Raw genomic sequence first — 20,080 nt, 5'->3', positions numbered from 1 at the left:
TCCCCACCGTACTGGCGTCTCTCGATCATGTTAATCAATGCGGGCTCAATCTTGAAGGTCTCAGCTGCAATAGAAGGCATGATCGCCTTTGGCAGCACGGACAGACTTGGCTTAGAATAGTCCGTAAGCCGTGGGGTAGGTGGCGGTACCAGATTTTCGTCACCCATCTCTATCTCTGAAACTGAATCTGTATCTGAAGGAAAAAGATCGCCAATATTATGATCAGAGTCAGAGTAATTCCTACACTGTGCAATGAAGGTTCTTCATCTACGAAAGGTTCTTTCGGGCTCAGGATCGAATGGAGTAAGATTACTAGTACCTACGGTCCTGGGCATAGACAAAGACTACAAAACAATGTGAGATCCGGTCTCAAGGAACGTGAGTTCCTTGAGTAGTAACAAACAATAATCTAGGATAATCAATCAATAACAGAAAATAAAACCGTTTCCCCGGCAACGGCGCCAAAATTTGACAGGCTAAATCGCACTCCTATCAAAGATAAACCTAACGTTCACCAACTAAAAATATAGCAAGGGAAGCAAGGATCGTATCCACAGGGAAACAATGTTCTTTCTACTATTAATCGGCAATTCTAGACTATTGGGAAACAAGAATATAGGTTGATTTGTATAATGAAACTAGGATGATAATAAAATAGGGAAAAATCAGGTATTAAAAGGTCTAGGGTACAGGTTCACCGATGAACAACATTCCAAGATGACAACAATCGATAATAATCAATAAAACAGTTAATTAGACTAGCATGCTCTCTCGAATCGATACTAATCATAGACTTAGAATTAACGGGCTCTCGCTACGTATTAATCCCAATTCTGACTATTGAAACAAGCCTAAACATCAAATTGCATCTCTCGAATCTTAATTTGATATTGCGAAACTAATACAATCAAACCTGCGCAAATCTAATTGCAAAGTAGATAAGGGCAATCAATAGGAATTAACAGCTAAACCAACAATCAACAACAATTAATCATCCTTTCACATTCGTTCATGGATTCCCAAAACCCTAGAAAATCAACTACTCACACATATTAACAATAAGCAAAGCAATTGGCATGATTGAAAACATAATTAAAGCTTAAACAAAGAATTAAAATAAGGAATAATACCTAATTGAAGAACAATGGCAAATGAAAGCTTCGATTTTTGATTGAAAATAAACTAAGTGTTTAGAACAAATTTGAGAGAGAAAATTAAGCTTAGAGAAATAAAACTAAGTGTTTTAACACTAGGATATGAGATAATGAAGTCCCCCAACTAAATTAACAAAGGCTATATTTATAGTTTAGCCTAAAAACATAAGAAAAAAAACCGGAAAACAATAAAGAAGGACGCGCGCACAGCGCCTTGGGTTGTCGTCGCCCGGTCGGGCGGCTCTCCGCCCGACGGGCGTAAAGCTCGAAGTCCGCCCGACGGGCGCAGGGCTGCCCGACGGGCGTAGGGCGACTTTCTGAAAACCTTCTCCGCGCGCCCGGTCGGGCGGCTCTCGCCCGTCGGGCGGAGGGCGATTTCTTCTGCTGCTGCTTCTGTTGGGCGCCCGGTGGGCACCGGGCGAAACTCCGCCCGTCGGGCGCCCTCTGACGAACTGTTCCTCTGCTTGCTCGCCCGATGGGCGAGGGGTAATCCACCGGGCGGAGGGCTAAGTGATCCGCCCTTCGTCCACAACACCTAGTCTAACTTCCGGGGCTCGATCATGAACATCCAGGGCTTCCGTAAGTCGACAAAAGTCGTCCCGAACTCCCTCGGGATCCTGTAGTGGCCTAAATCATCAAGAAACGGGCCTAACAAGACCAATTTCTCACTAAATATTCCTGAAACTCACGGCACACTAAAATACACAGATTAGTACTAAAATGGCTCCTAGGAGCTCATTTGACGCATGAAAGTACTAAGGGACGGGGGTGAAAATATTATATAAAACGCACATATCATGTTGTGATTGTGTGTGACAAATAATGCTAGAAAACCAACGACCTTAAAAATTTCCCAAACATTCATGAACCAATTGGCCAAAGAGTTATACCAAAATACGTGTTCCGCAAACCCGAACGATCGCCATAAAAATAAGCGACGCTCGGGATGGCCCGTAACGAATCCCACAAACGCTGCACAACGCGTAAAGGACGTTATTAGGCAAGCACGCAAAATCAAAGTCGCATAAACGAAAAAATACACGCGAACAGAATACGAGTACCAGTCAGGGACGCATTTTCAGCGCCCCTGCTGGGCGCCAATAATTTTCACGCCCACCGCCGGGCGCTGAAGTTGCTGCCTGGCCTTTTGGTCAGGCACAACAACCTCGGTGCCTGCACATAAAGAAAATACGTAGCAAAAAAAAAAACTTTTCGTAAAAAATTGCTGCGAGGGCGTATGAAAAGGCACTCGATTCTAAAAGCGACTAAAAAAAAATAATGAATAACTCTTTGTGTCATTGTTAGGCCTCCTATGACGACAATGTTCGGCACCAAAACTGAGCATGCTAATTAAATGACCTTGAATTTCACATGGGCAAAGTATTCAAAAAATAATGTTCAAATAGAGTTTTCAAGGAAAAATAATGTTCGAATAAAAAATAAATAAATCCGAGTCTAGACTAGGCTATGCCAAAGTACAATCTAAATCCTAAGTCTTAGTTGTCTTATCCATAGAATCGGTCCTAATGCTTGGTGTCGTTCTGCAAGTTAAAAGGTTAAACCATATTGAGTCTCCCTTCCTAACATTTAAATCAATAAGCACCCATATGTAATTGTCATCCCTTGCTAAGAATCTACGGCCTCAATACTCTCTCTCACCAATAAAAAGAATATATTATAGTATTTGCAAAATGGAAACAGTCACATTCTGAAAATCATTCCTCCATAGTCGCACAACCCCCAAAGTGAGCCTAAGGTGTCAATACCATTGGCAACAAAAAATTAATGGCCTCAAGGCTTATGATCACATTGGGTCACGACTATCATAGTCCTCTCGAGCCACTCGCTCCTTGAAATACTCCTAAATACTGACTAAAAGATTTTCCATGAATGCAACATGACGAACCATGAAAATACCTAAATCGGCATGCCATAAGGCTACCATCGGGGTAAAGCAATACACACTAAGAGGGAAGCCGCACTAATGATTCTAGCCTTGCAAAGATGAAAATTCGATTTCCCCAACTAACTACCTTGCCAACATCAAGCAAAATGGCGCATGACAAATGAACACCCAAGGGTTAAAATCTAAAGTGTCAACCAACGAAAGTTATGGTCCAATTAGCCTAAGTCTGAGAGTCGCTTGGTTAAGTATTATAGGCTTACGACACGTCATTATTTTGAGTCTAGGCCACCTCCTTGTATTCATACACGGGTTATAATCGGAAAGATTAATGAAAGTTCGAGTCTAAATCACAACTTCCAATTAAATCCCAGAAACTGGAGTCTGAAAAGAAACAAAAAAATTATTTTCGATGTAATTCTTTCGTTAAATTTCAATAAAGTAAAAACAACATTTTGAATCTACGCTATTTGCACATTTTAAGAAACGACTAAATACGCTTGCAAAGTAAGACAATTTAAAGGTCCACCCTAGGCCTACTAAAGCTAAAGGTCCACCCTAGGCCTACTAAAGTTAAAGGTCCACTATAGGCCTACCAAACGAGGCTCACTCAGTCTCGCCTCATGACTCAAAGACCACAACCATCTACCTTTTAGCCCAAAAAAAAATGAAGGATTTATGTTGGGGAGAAATCCCAAGCAAAAAGAAAAAATAGAAAGAGAAAAGGGAGATCGAAAAGAGCGAGCCATGAAATACTTAAAAAGCAAGAGAAAAGGGAGAGCGAAAAGAGCGAGCCATGAAATACTTAGCCCGTACCTCCCAAAGTGCGAAATTTACCCAAGTAAACGAAGGAAGAGAATTGAGTCAACCAATCCAAATCATGCCACAAAAACTACATAAAGTTCTACGATGTCTACCCCTTCCAATCCTTATGTTCTTAGACGCCTTCGCTCTGGGGCCTCTGTTCAGCTCATTTAACCCATCCATGTTCTCATTTCCATAACCCAAGAAACCATTGCCCCGACTCTTGTTCTTGAACTTGTTATCAACTGTAAAACCACGCACGGCCATTGACACGTGCGTCATACCCATTATTTCCAAAGCCCAAAACCTGCTCTTACACCACCATTAGCATAATGACCATATAACTTGTTTGGATACATCCTGTTGATATACCCTTGAGCCGTCCCCATGCTACTCATTGGCCTTGGTTGATGTAAGCTCATGACACTAGCTTGAGGCTGCAAATTGTGAGTCCTAGCAGATGTAATCCTCATGCTTGACCAATACCTATACAAATTATCCTATCTCATTCAACCAATCTTTCAAACCGTCTTGAGTCACGAATAAAAAAAAGACAAATGAAAAGTACAAAAAAAAAATAATAAAAAAGAAAACTTTGCAAAGCGCCTTTAAAGTTCGTCTAAAAAGAAAAAGAACATTTAGCGCACAAAAAAGATTCACAAATATTTGGCACAAAACGAAAAGAAGCCTCCCCAGGAATCATTATCAACGCCCAGAGCTGGGCGCCGGAATCTTTAACGCCCCATCCTGGGCGATGAATCTCTCTGCTTGCCAAATTTTGTCCAGAAGTGCTCGTCATTTTATCCGCACATACACGGAACAATAACGAACACTTGGAGGGGTACAGCACGTATTCAGATATACGTACCAAAAAACACATGAAAAGATTTTTGTGCAAATACATGTACTTAAAAAAATAAAACAAATTTTTGGCTTACGGCAAAGCAGCAGATTAAAATAATAATAAACTTCACTTATTCCACCGTTTCAAATAATATGTTTCCACCTCAGAACGTACTTGTTTAAAATCGGCATTCTAAGAAACCATTTTCTAGGCTAAGAACTACGCAAGACCTGATTCCAAATTAAATCTATTTAAGGCGGATACGTAGGCAATCCATGATTCGGTCCAACCAATTTGCAAAAATGTTAGAGCCTATAGAATAACAAGAATAAGAAATAGAGTCCCTTATTGAAATTTAATTACTTGCAACCCAAGTCGAAAGAAAAATTTAAGTCAAAGGAAGAATCCAAGTCATCAAGATGCCAAAACGAGCACACATCGAAAAATAATAAGGGCACGTACCCTTGCCAGAAGGAGCACTCACACTCTTAGGCACTTAGCCAACACTCAAAAGATCGCTTTGCCTCAATTGAATGGGGGCTAGCGCAAGCGTCCATGACCTCTAAAGTAGTCGACTTGACCTTCCCTAAAGCGAACTAACTCACTTAAAGACCTTCTTTCACCACTAGACATAGTCGTTCGCTTAAAGACCTTCTTTCACCACTAGACACAGTCATGATTGCCAACAAATAGTAAAGGCAGTAAGCTTGCAATAAAGAGGATTTTTCTACGGCATCGCCCCATCATTCCTTCGAACTCAGGGCACCAGTTCATGATAATTCAAAATGCTTGCTAATCCCCTTTGAAAAAAATCAGACATTGTCAATAGGACTTGGCACTTAACCAAGGCTCACCCTACTCAATCATATGACACGGGCATCTAAAATCGAAATCTGAAAGCATCATTAATGAGAAAACATAATAGCAACTGGGGGCTAAAAGATGAAATGAAAGAACTAGGGAAAGAACTAAGTATACCTTGACCTTTTGTACAGACATACACCAAGTAAATCTAAGTCAATTTGAAAGCGAGTTATATTGCTGCAATTCTGGAAATGATGGCCCTAAAAACCTAAAGCATGTGCCACACGGGCACAAGTAATATCTTGACGCCTGCACCCTGGCTTCCAGCAAATCCTTAGACAGCATTCCAAAAATCGTAACAGTATTTTGATTCACTCATGTAATCCTCTACGAACCCTTGTATAAGTCAACTTACTTAGGACACCTCGGATTGTACACAGTAGGACTCGGATTTCAAATAATTTTCAAAGACTTCTTCGAACATAATAAAGTGTCGTTTGTTTAAGCTAAGTATGCGTTTATCTCGATGTTGCAAGTGAGTCAAAAAATTTCTAAATACGATTATGGGTAAAGAAAGGCACCTAGCTTTTGGTCAAGGCATACTTCAACATGTGACTACCTTGACCAGGGCAATGTCGCACAATATGACGTTTACAAGAGAAGTATCAAATCACTACTCGAACGTATCTCGCACTAAACGAGTCTGGTTCAAACTATTCATGATCCATGTCACCATGAATGCATAAAAACGTATGCCAAGCATTATAGCACTAAGGCAATCCCGTAGCTACAATTGGGGGCTTGAGAAAAACACTCTAAAAATGCTCGAAATGACGATTTTATCGCAAATTCTCGACGCTAATGCTATATATACGTCATAGGGGCACAATCCTAAGGTTTGATCGTGTAAAACGAACCTTAGAATGGCTACAACCCCTCCCAAATTCTAAGCGCTACTTAGAATATATAAAGTCACCCCACTAACAAGGGTAACTGAAAATCGCGAGTCACCAAAACTCCGATCAAACTACTGCATATAACACTCGCCCTACAAGCGCCCGTTACACAGTCTACGTCGTTCCAAAGCAAAGGCGAAAGAATGATCAAGGATAAAAAAGGAAAGAAACATCTATGAATCCTCGCATCGAACGAAGTAATAAGCCATGCACACCCACGCAAAAGATGCTACACTTGTTCGAACACCTGAACGAGGCGTGATGAAGTACTCCAACGCAAGAATATAATAATGATATCACAACACCTGGAGGAATGTTCTAAGACACGATGCTGGGCCACACAAGCCTACGTCGCACCATAAGTTCAAACATCCCACGGTACAAGTCTAAAAAAAACAAAAAAAAAGAGTAAGGCATATTGCACTAATGCGGGCACGACCAAGAGTATGAGGCAAAGACTAATTATCGCCCAAATGCAAGCCACACGACTTCTACATTAAGGATCAAAAGTAGGAAAACATTACCTACCACGGAAGGGATAACTCGCACCTACACGAGCGGAACCCCAAGGCATCTTTCTCGATAGAACCTACAAAAATCGTACGCCAAAAGGAAGCATCCCAACATGCATACTTGGGGGCTCCAAGCTACGAAACGACCATAGCAAAATAAAAAAATAAAAAAGGTCTCAAAGTAAATGTTTGAATGATCAAAAGGGCACGATGCTTGAGCCCACTTCATGAATGGGCCTGAACCCTATCAAGCTTCTAAGAAAACTATTCAACATCAGTCATTGCTCAAAAAAAAAATGATTCAAGCGAACTGATTAATGGACCGCACGCAACGGCCATTCTATGAACGCTCGTTCGCACATACATTCTAAGTATCGAACATTCACGAACACGTTCAGAAGAAAAAAAAATATATACGTTCAAAATAACAACAAGAGCTATCAAAGTCTTACGCCTCAAGGTATGTTCCTCGGGCCATATAGATTCGCCCGACTATTGCAACAACCGTACGCCTTAAGAGCGACAAACACCGTAGTCCACCAATCGGCTACGGCTTCTCGAAAAATCATCACGAGAGAGTCCTGTCTGGGACGCACTTTCAACGCCCAGGACTAGGCGCTAGATATTCCGACGCCCAGCCCTGGGCGCTGAAAATCAAAATAAAGAAAAACAAAAGAGAAGAGAATGCGTAGAATTTCCAAGTAAAAAAGAGGCCAACTGTGTCATCAAAAGACCAGCCCAAACAACATTTTCAACGCCCAACCTAGGGCGTGAATTATTTCAACGCCCAGGCCTGGGCCCCGAAAATAAACCCAGGCTCAAAAAAGGCCCTGACTTCTATAGGGCCCTGCCGTATCCATTCGACTCGAAAATTGCCGATTTCTTTACTGAAAGTCGCACCTCACGGCTTTGTTAAGAATAGCACACCACTACAAAGATCGCTCGCGCTTACGAGCACGATCCCAAACACGATCAAGGACATTACAAAATGCGTATCCCCAAGGAACCTCTTTGACAAGAAATGACCGTCAAGCACGAGTGCTTGAGGGCTCGAAAGAAAAAATATATCTTAAAAGAAAGTATGCAAAGTTAAAACAATATTCCCAGACTACGCTGTACGAAGTCCCTTGTTTGGATAATCTCAAAAAAAATGAAATTGGATTACGACCTCAAGACAAAGGTCGCCGTTGATACTTATACATAGTCCCCTAATCAAGGACCCAGGTAGTGGCAAAATTGAGCCGTAAAGGCTAGCTCAAAACCATGAAAGATGATGACCACAAGACAATGGTCCGTCTAAGCACGTTGTCAACCCACATTCAGGTTGTAACTAAATCCGAGCATCCCTCGAAAGAAAACAAAATTCTTCAAAACACAAAAACAGGCTCGCCATCTTCAGCCGGCGGGGTCTACGTCACAAACCGCGTAGGTCCTTATTTTTAAAACATCAAAAGAGATTCGTCCACTTCTATCGGACGGGGCATCCACCCTTAGCGGACAGGCTCGCCCACCTCCAGAGGGCGGGGTCTGCGTCACTAACCGCGCAAGTCCTCAGTTTTCAAAAATGACATCTTCAAAAACACAAAACAGGCTCGCCCACCTTCAGCGGGCGGGGTCTGCGTCACTAACCGCGCAGGTCCTCAGTTTTCGAAAAAATAATAATAAAATAAAATCTTCAAAAAACAGGCTCGCCATCTTCAGCCGGCGGGGTCTACGTCACAAACCGCGTAGGTCCTTATTTTCAAAAAACATCAAAACAGATTCGTCCACTTCTATCGGACGGGGTGTCCACCCTTAGCGGATAGGCTCGCCATCTTTAGCCGGCGGGGTCTACGTCACAAACCGCGTAGGTCCTTATTTTCAAAAAAAAAAACAAACTTCAAAACAGATTCGTCCACTTCTATCAGACGGGGTGTCCACCCTTAGCGTACAGGCTCGCCATCTTTAGTCGGCGGGGTTTGCGCCACTAACCGCGCAGGTCCTTAGTCGCTGCAGCGATAACTTTTTCTGGTTTTCCCTTTTTCCAAAAATTAAAAGATTGGTTTTCCGTTTTTCCAAAAAAGAACGATGTGCCGGATTTTCCTTCGTTATACGTCCCATAAAAACAAGGGGGTTTTCTCGTTTAGCTAACCCTGAAAATGAGAATCTTTAAAAATATTTTACCTCGTGATTGGGCTTGGCCAGGCCCAGTTACACTTTATAGCTTTGATTTCGAAAACATCTGTAGCTACTTCCAATGACAAAGTGAGGGAGTTTCTACACATCTTTAGATACTTCCAATGACAAAGTGAGGGAGTTTCTATACTATCCGTTGACAAATCCCAATGACACGTGAGGGATATGTCGACACTTCAAGTGATGACCCTTAAGTAAAATTTTATCACTCGGGGGCTCGTGAGACCCTCGCAAAACAAGTCACATACACTATGGCTTGTGTGACGCACTCCGTCCAGTACTTTGACCATCGTCTCATCCCGAGACTCAGTCAAAGTGGGGGCTAACTGTAGACACCTACTTTTGTCCCCATTCCCGAAAGGGAAGGTTCGATGATGAGAACATAAAATTTCAATCACGAATCTCAATCACCCTTTTCATTTCACCCGAACCTGCTATTATAGAAACCTGCTAAAAATAGTAACTGCCGTAACGGGTAGTTGCTAAAAGTGGCAAGACATAAAAGATGGAAACCTGTCAGAATTAGGTGTTGCACTCCAACATAAATCCTAAAAGAGATAGAATTTGCAAGAGGAATCCTATTCCTAGTATAATTCGAAAATAAGAGTTACGTATTAATTAAAATCCTAAGGAACCTAGAGTTCGTAACGGGCCCAGACGCATTCCGTCATAAAGTTAATACGCACTAAAAGACTCGGATAAGTCTCAAAGACTCCGTATTCCACGAGTCCAAATCTGACAAGGTAATACGGCCCAGACCCTATTTTCAACGCCTGGCTCTGGGCGCCAAAATCTTCGGCGCCCAGCCCTGGGCGCTGAAATTACCTGGGTACGTGTTCTCTCCTAATTCTTCTTGGATTAGTGCTCTAAAATTCTATCTTTCCACGAACTATTTTCTATAAATACAGCCCCAAATTCGACGTGAAACCAACACACACAATTCATATTCTGAGTATTGACTCCAACCCCTAAGCCTAAGCCTCACGCTGCGAAATTGATCCCGCGTTCTGTCGCAATCGATCCAAAAATCGAACAGAACGTATCCTGACCCTTGTAGCTGAAGAATTAAGCCCGGATACTGGAACCTTGCCCAGAAACTTGAGATTCGTTAAATAAAAGGAGAAATAGAAAAGCCAAAGTGGTTAGTTTTCTGAGAACCGTGACGCACCTCTCAAGGGTGCGTCGTAATGTGTCCCTTCGCATGATTTAATCGCTTTCATCGCCCTTTTATAAAATTGTTAAACTATTAATCTGATTGTTCTATCACGCCTAATAAAGATAATATCTTGGACAATTGAACTATCATGTTAGGTCCCTTAAATCAATCTAAACAAGATAATCACGATCGATCTAGTATTATGTGTTGCATATTGTTAAAATCAATTCAAATTAGTTTAATAGTTACCGTATGTCCCTTCAATTATTTATGCTGAGCTAGTAAGGATATCCTGCCTCTGGAGTTTTCGAAGAGCGAGTACTCCTCTCGGTAGTTACAGTCCCCCGAACCCTTAATCTCTGCCCTGCGGGTGTACGTTGAGCGATCCCCACACCAGGGATCACAAGAGAACCTATGGCCGTCGTGGTCAAACATAATTGCACTCCCTTTATGTCACGATAACCGGGTTTTGTCAGTTTTTCTCATTGTCGTTAAAAACTGAATGGCGACTCCTATATTACTAGTCAATTGGGTGTAAACTCACAGGAAATCCAAATACACTTGATTTGACAAAAAGAAACGTCACGCCCACGAGGGACGAGGTCACGCATTAGCCTCGTGCTTTTTCGACCCCCTCACAGTGATACACATAGGACCAATTAAGTTTTTATGTACTCCCACTAAACTTCTTTTATATCTATAAGAATCATGTAACTTTTATGAAACTAAAATACTTATTAGCTTCACTAAAATACATTTCTAATTCCCAATTGCTTGCTTAAATCTGTACTTAGATTTCATAAGCTAGATTTTCCTTTTCAAGCATTTATTTGGATCTACAAATCCTACGACATACCATACAATCATTGCTTGACTTATAGACTTGAGCATAACGATTATGCATTAGGTTTCAACACAATCCATGCCATGAATTTGCTTGTAACCGTCAGCAACTAATCTAGCTTTGTGTGTGAACACAATTCCACGTTTGATGGTTTTTATCCTTAAAACCAATTTGCAACCAATAGGTGTTTAATCTATTCTTGCAAATCAACAAAATTTCAATTTTGTCATCAAAACATTGGTTATGTTTTATGGCCTTTAACCACCTAAAACATTTGAGTCTATATATGGCCTCTAACCATTTTAGGGAATCTAGGTTTCGTCATAGCTTTCTTACAAGTCACAAACTCATTAATCTACATGATAATAGTTTGACTGCAAGGTGTAGGTTTCTTCACTATCTAATAGAAGAATCGCATAGCTTCAGTGACCTGAACTCCATGTTTCTTCACTATCTAATAGAAGAATATCATAGTTTCAGTGACTTGAACTCTATGCCTACTTGAGTATAGAACATCAAACAAATAGAATATCAATAGCCACTTGAAAGTCCTTTGAATATTTTGTTCTCCTTGAAGCACTTGTAAAGTCTTCTAAGAGATGTCTATTCTTTAAAGCCACTTCTAAAGTCCTCAAAGAATAAGTGTTCGGATTTTCTAAAGACTTCGAAAAGCCTCTGGAATCTCCGTTTTATGTTTATTGTTCGCCTCGAAGACTTTCGAGGTCTATTTTCTCCCACTTGTCATTTTGGAAATGAATCTCCAAAAAGACATTATTTCGAGCAAACAAACATTATGTTCTCAAAAATTCGTGGTAGAAACAATACCCTTGTGTCTCATTTGAATAAATCACAATGAAACATATATCTATATATACTTGGGCCTTAGTTTGTCGAATGACAAACACTAAGCCCCCACTGAGTTTAGGAACTCTTTAGATATATTATGAAAAGATATTCTGAAATTACTTTTCAATAGCTTTGACGAATTTGGTTTAGTTTGGTGGTAGTTGAGCATTTTGTTTTAGAAATTATAGGAAAATTCTTTATGATTCATCATTGATCAAATCAAGTACTAATTGACTTCGATCATTCAACCTTAGATATGCCATATCTTATGGAGCTAGATCGTGAAATTACAACACACAATCATTGATGATCATTCTTGGTATAAGTAACCAACAATATGATCTAACATAGATCTTTATGATTTCTTGCCAAAGGGATTTTATACTTCTGAATCTTTGAACTAGCCAAACAGATTCAAACTTATATCACTTTGAGTAAATAAACCTGTATTCACTCAAATCTGTGTGAAATAATAAAGTCATAAAATCTTTCTTTAGCTTTGAACTCTATTGTCTAGGCGTTCTAACAATAGTTCATATTTTGTTACTTTCAACAAGTAAGACTAGCTTGTCTTGAATTGATCTAGAAATCAACCAACTTTCAAAAGTCCATCAAAATAGAGCTTTTGAATGTTAACTTGTTGATATGGTCTAAGTAACAATGCTAAAGGTTTGTGGAACTCAAATCAAGGGGTTGATTTGAACCTAGTAAAGTTCCTTTTGTTAAAGAGTTGTTTGTTTTAATCAAGTATATTGACTCAACCCGTAAATGGTCATTTCATTCAAATAAACAAACATTTGTTTTTGTTCTTCTGAATGTGAGTCTTTCTGTGTTTGAAAACAGAAATTTAGGTATGCTGATTATGGAACAAAATAACCATTAAGTTCTAGCCTTGAAAGGACTTAAAACAAACTAGATGACCCTACAACTAATGTAGCAGTGCCATGCTTCATTTCTCACTTGTGGGCCATTAGTGTAGCCTAGCTTCCATTGTTTGAGTTATTAGCGAAGTAAGAACCTCAAGCGGTATATGATACCAAAGAAGTTTGATTGCTAGGTTACTTTTTCTTTAAACATAAACTTATAGGTAGAAACGAAATCGTAAAATTTCGTTCTTTTGTTCCTTGTTTTCCTATTTTTTGTACCCTTTCTTATAGTCTTAAGATTTGTATTCTTTAGTGTTGACTTTTATATTTTGTTTAGACATGTCCAATGTCACTCCAACAAAGTTCTTACCATTCTATTTATGTTTAAAATTCTGTTTCAACTAGATGATCTTACCAGAAGCTTCTAAAGTTCTCTAAGCATCGATCTATTCGAATGTCTAAGGACTAGACTCATTCGAGAATTAAATGGACAAAGATATTAGGTTGTTAACCATTGGTAAAGCTGAGCGTTTAAACTCAATGCTTTATGATCTCAAAACTACATTGTACTTTGAATTCACAAGCACCAATCTGTTTGCCATTCGACTTTGATACTCGAAAACAACCATAAAAGTCGATATAAGAAACGTACATTTTAAATTGCTCACTTTCTCTCATTTCTGTGAATCGTTCTTGGATTCACTACCAATCGAGGAAATTTACTGTTACCTTTCTAAAAGGATTTATTGCAGTAAAAGATATTTAATTATAAATTAATTAAAACATACATTGAAGCATGCAAAGTTTAAACATTTATCATGAGTAATAACTTGAAAATTAAAGCAATCATGCAATTTAAACAAGTCATTAGCATTTTATTCGAATTTATTGTTCCGGCAGGTGTGAATAAAATGATTCCAAGATCCTAAAACCCATTGAAGAATTAAGCACATTATGTATTTAGACTCAATTCTAATATCTTTTAGGTAAGCAAAAGCCTTTTGCTAATAGTCTAGAAACTATTCTTGGTTAATAGGTACGTCTAAGAGCTTATTAGGTAAACCTATCGATTTTGCCACGACATAAAAGGACTCCTTACTTATATCGTTGAGTTTCACCAAAACTAACATGTACTCACAATTATTTGTGTACCTTACCCCTTTAGGATCAATAAGTAACACCTCGCTGAGCGTAAAACTATTACTAGATTGATGTAAAAGTTATCCAAGTAAGTGTTATTTTGGCATGGCACCTTTTAACTCAATTTTTAAAGTTTGGAACTTAAGGCTCTTACTATGTTGGTTAGATTTTAAGTGAACTAAAATCCTTAATCATGCAACATAATCAAGCTTCAATCTCATGCATATTTAAGACATATTTAAAAGCAATAAATAACTTAAAGTATGCATAAGATAAATGTGATCTAGTATGGCCCGACTTCATCTTGAAGCTTCAACTTCAAAGTCCATCTTGAAAATGGATTGGAAACTTCGTCTTGAATTTCACCGTGGGAGGCGCCATTTTCTTCAAATAGGATCAGCTATAATTAAACTAATTACAACTATTTGATGGTACGCAGACCATATTTGAATTGAAAAACAAATTTGGTGCATTAGACCAATTACATTCAAATTAATGGTACGCATACCATATTTTCTATCCTATTTGGGCCATACTAGGCACTTCATAACCTGCAAAACAGTACATATACAATATATACCATTCACCCATTCATTATCATGAATGGCCCACATAGCTGATTAGTAAAACACGTTATGCATCATATAAATATTTGCAGCAATTAATCAAGGGCACCAATAATCTACTAATTATTCAGTCCTTATTAATTCTAATCAAGTTGTTTAACCTTAAAGGATTTGTAGACCTAATCAAGAGTTTATGACTAAAATTTCTCCCACTTAAACCAATAACTTTATATGCTTTACTAATTTTAAACATAAAATTGTATTTCTAGTCTAACCGGAAACATACAAGCTAGTTTAATTAAAATTAGTTTAAATTAGAAAACATTAGGATATGGGGGTTTTAAAACAATTTAAAAATAAATCAATTTTTTTTAAACACACCGCCGCCTAAAAGAGACGGCTTAAACCATGGTCCGGCCGCCCACAATTGGCGGCGACAGCATATGTTGTTAATAAAAAAAAATCTGCCGACCTTGTTCTGCTCTTACCACCACCACTAACCCCCCTCCCACCTCCGCGGCGGCTCCACCCCAGAAGATACCTTCCTCCGCCGATGTTCCTTCAACATATGCCACCATCACGCCGCACCTCCCTTGCACAGGGTCCCGACCAGCAGTCATGCGCCCACACCCAACTCCCCTGCCTTCCTCTCCCTCCGCGCCCAGCTTACCCCCGACGCCGATTTTTGGCGTTCTTCCACCGCATAGAACCGCCTAGCTCCGCCCACTCTCTTGCGCCAGCCGCCCTCCAAGGCTCCATCCCCTGCTCTCCTTTCCGAACTGTGCGACCCTCCTTCCTCTTTTTGCATTGTGCTTTTTCCTGCATTTCCGGGAGATGTACAGTACCCGTGCAATTCACGATTTATCATCTAAATATAAATTTGTATGAAATCTGGTAGATAATTATCATCAAAATAAAGTTTATAGATATTATCCAAATAAAAAATAATTAATGATGGATAAATTTGTATTGCTCATTAGATGTCTTATTTATTAAAGCAATTTAAATAAATAAGGGTACATATACAAAATTATTTTCATTCTCATTCACCACATGTACCAAACGTAAAGTTATTTCACCCGCCCTTCACTTAGATAGTAATAACCACTTAATACTCACACAGTCACCCCGTCAACCTCATGGTCGGATCACTTGACACCTATTTGGACCATTTACGTTATTGAGTTAGAGATGACTTTGAGGCGGGGCAGGGTCTGCAGTACACCAGCACCAGCATACAATTCTCATCTTCATCCCCTCCATCTATGATAGCAACGATAACCACCCCTCCCAAACCCCATCTCGAGAGGTAGAAAATAGAATTCATCCCCTCTTCATCACCTCCCTTCATGTGTATCCACACCGCCCCTAAACTTGACTTTTTTTTTTGGTAAGAGAGTTTTGAATTGAACGTTTGTTTAGCTGATTCACTAATCCTTCATCTGATTGTATAGCCTTTGAAAGTTTGTTTAGCTGATTAGAGTTATTGAGTAAATAAACAAAATGTTATAGTATTTAAGTTAATAGTACTTTTTTTTATATATTCATAATCAATCAGATGAAGGATTAGCGACTCGGGCAGGTCCAATCTAAAATCCATCATCGCCCCTTCACCTGCGACGGATACATTTTTATCCCCATCACCCAATAAACTTTCATTCATCGCCACCCACTTGGGGCGGATGCACAGAGAAATTCCTATATTCGATAAATAATCTAATTTTCCTTTCAACTAAATTTTAAATATATTGACATAAGTTTATTACGAAGTACCAAAATGATTGTGTTAGCTATAATATTGAAAAAAAATTAAAAGTGACATACATAATTAGGATTAGGTGAGTGTTCTCAAATCCGATCAATTCAAACTCGCCCCATCACCAAAATGGGTACATGTTATCCTTATACCTATCCACCAACAAAATCTCTTTTTCTTAGTCAAAATTAGTCAATTATTTACGTTTAACTTTGTCGTCAGACCAATATAAAATTCAAATTCTCCCCATCATCAAGTGTGATTCACCATTAACATAAATTTCATCCGTTCCTGAAATATCACACCATTTGTTTTTTACACTATTCACACTACGACTTTGGCCATTTTTTATAACTCGTACGTAATAAAATTTAAGTCATGTGGGGTCATGTTAGATCCGTATCGATATATATTTTCTAAATATTAATTTTTAATCTTTTTAAATTGCACACGATTTGAGATATTAAGAGTCAAAGTAATGGTTAGAGAAGTAAAAGTCAATCATGGTGCGATATTTTCGGAACGGAGGAAGTATAAATTCTTTTTTTGCACGAAATTTTAAAGTGATATTGCAATCATTTACATTAATATATAAAAAATATTTTGTTATTGCAAACATATTAATAATAAGGAAACTTAATCATCTAGATCATATGACTTTGGACATAGTTAATTACAATATATTAGTCAAAATTTCAATCAACATGCTCTTAAGACTTAAATAATATGAGCGAATAAATAATTATCCGTGCTCCGTATAAAGATATTACGATAATGACAATGTGGTACAATTTATTTTTTATATTTAAAATTAAGTATAGGCTTCGTATTATGGCTAAGGGGGCTCATTTTGTTAGTTTAAAAAGGGCCTATAAAATGTTTGAGACAAACTTGTTAACTTTTGTTATGCATATCCGTATTCATTATATGACACAATTTCTTAAATAGTATTATAATAATATAATTGATAGTCCAAGTTAAACTATTGTAAGATTTTCTATATCGGTTATCGATCGTATGCAAATAAAAATAATTGGATTACAAATAATAAACGATCAAACATATATGTACTTAGTATATATGACACAATTTCTTAACGAAACTTGATAATACTTACAATCTATATCTATACTAATATATTAAAAGGCGTTTGTGAAAACGTATATGTGTCGCGTAGATTCCCTCCGTATTACGCCATGTCACCACTAATAAGCATCATGGTATGTTATTGACAACCAAAAAAGCATGCATGTAGCAAGGATCGAACATCAAACCTCATGGATTAAAAGTTTCACTTCCTACCATCTGAACTACCTACAATGTTTGTCATATTTTCACATATAAATGTAAAATACAATCTTTTAAAATTGGGCACATTTTTAGAAAACGTAAACCCGATTAAAAGTAAAACCCGGAGCAACGCCCGGGCCACACACTAGTTAGTCATTATTTATGGTATAAAAGAGGCCAATCAGAGAGCAACATTTGTCATCTCTACATAATTTGCTTCTCTTTTAGTATCGTACGGAGTATATAGATTTAAATTAAGAAATTTATTGAGATGGGTAAATAAGTAATTCGTAGTATAATCGATTATTACCATAAGTAATTATAAGATTTTAGGTAAAACATATATATAGTATATTAATTATTTTATCATATCTTAGTTACCAATATTATAAAAGAGGCAAATCAGAGCGGCATTTGTCAGCTTCACATCAATTTGCCTCTCTTTTAATATAGTACATCATATACAAATGTTTGTTAAAAGTCGACTAAAATATAAGTCAATTGTTTAGATTAAAATATTTGGAGGATTTTTTTTAAGTAAAGAGGACTAATAGACTATGTGTTAGTCGTGTTTTCTTGTTTACTACTTTATTTGGATAAACCACTTTTATTTTCACGGTTGTTAGTAAATAATTTCAACTATTAATATCAATTAGTAAAAATTATTAAAAATATGAAAGTGTTATTAAGAATTTAGACAAATCCAACAAAATGCTACGGAGTACATGACTATGTTAATCATAAAGTATTAATAATCACCAAAAAACAGAAAAAGTTGAGGTACGTGTGAATATAAAGATAGTGTAAAAATCAAATAGTTGCATCTAAAATTTTTAGAAATTACGTAGTAAAGTAGTACGGAATAGATAGATTAGATTACACAAGTTTTTCTCATGTTTAAAGAAGTTACATAATTTTTTAAAGTAGTAAAATATCATTATCAATGGAGGAGATAATTATCGAATTTAGTTGCTAAATATTCTACGTATAAAATATACAATCAATGACGGTTATAATTATTGTCGCATTTAGTTGTTAAAATATTATAGAGTACTATTGTAATTTTTTTTATACATTCTTATTCATACTTTATTGATTTTCTAATTTATTTATATTCGAATTATGTAAGTACGAAATATAAATAAGTAGACTACTCTTAATTTTTTTTTATAAAAATCATACTACGTAGTCTGTATAATGGATTAATTTTTTATAAAAGATAATCTTATATTGATTATATTTATTACCAAATATAGAAAATATATACTACATATAATTTAAATAAAAAATCCCTATGTGTAGAATGAAGTCTTTTTTATTTGAAGAAAAGAGAATGAAATATATTTTTTTGATGTAAAAATTAACAAATTAATTATGGAATCCAAGTATTTTATTTTCTATTTTTTTTATATCTATAAGAGAGGTCAATTAATGAGTGACATTTGTCATCACCACATTGATTTCCTCTCTTTTAGTATAATATATAGAATATAGATGAGCTATAAACGAGTGCTCGTGAACATTAACGAGTTGAACGTGATGTTGTTTGAGCTTGACTCGTTTACTTATTGACCCTAGAATTTTTGTTCAAACAGGTTCATTAATTAATAAACGAGCTTTGACCGAGTTAATTCGCGAAATGTTAGCAGACGTATCAGCTCATTTGCAACCCTATACATTGTGACTCATTTACACACAAAAAACCAAAAATAGCAATTTGGAAAGTTTCTTTAAAAAGATACTCCCTCCGTTTCTTTTTATTCTTTACGTTTAACATTTTGCACGTTTATTAATGACTAATTAATGTGCATTGAGATTCCCCTGTTTTTTTATTCAAACAAGGAAAATTACGTTTATTTATAATGTTTTCACTCTTATTAAAATTCTGATGTTGGGAAAATGAGAAATTTTAATGTGCCAGCACAAAAGTTTGAGAGATTAAATGACCCAATTAATTTAATTGGTTAAAATAATCATTGGACACAAATTTTAATACTCTGTAAAATATTAAAACATTTATGTGATAATATAAAAGGAAATGTAAATAATATTTTGAAACACCTAAAAAGGAAAACGTAAAGAACAAAAAGAAACGGAAGGGTACAAAATTATGCCACCTACTTAAAATTACCGAATAATTCTTATTAATTCTAAAAGAAATTAGAAGTAATATCTTTAGTACTCCATAAATCCGTAATCACTCTGTAAATACTAGGGGTGTAATAAATTAATAATTGGCTCAATGATTGGGTTCGGGTTTGACTTTTTGGTCGATTTCGAGTTGGGTCAACGTAAAGCTTGATATAATGCGGAGTACGAAATATAATAAATGGGTCGGGTTAATCTAGTTGGATTCGGGTCTTTCAAGTTTAATTCAGATTAGGCTCGACTTTCCTCTTAATTTCAGGTCGAGTTCGAGTCGGACTTTTGGCTCGATCTATAACATTTGAACGGTACTTGAGAT

Source organism: Spinacia oleracea, chromosome 3 (genome assembly GCF_020520425.1).
Source record: "Spinacia oleracea cultivar Varoflay chromosome 3, BTI_SOV_V1, whole genome shotgun sequence".
NCBI classification, from domain to species: Eukaryota; Viridiplantae; Streptophyta; class Magnoliopsida; order Caryophyllales; family Amaranthaceae; genus Spinacia; species Spinacia oleracea.
Note: the sequence above shows the minus strand (reverse complement) of the source record.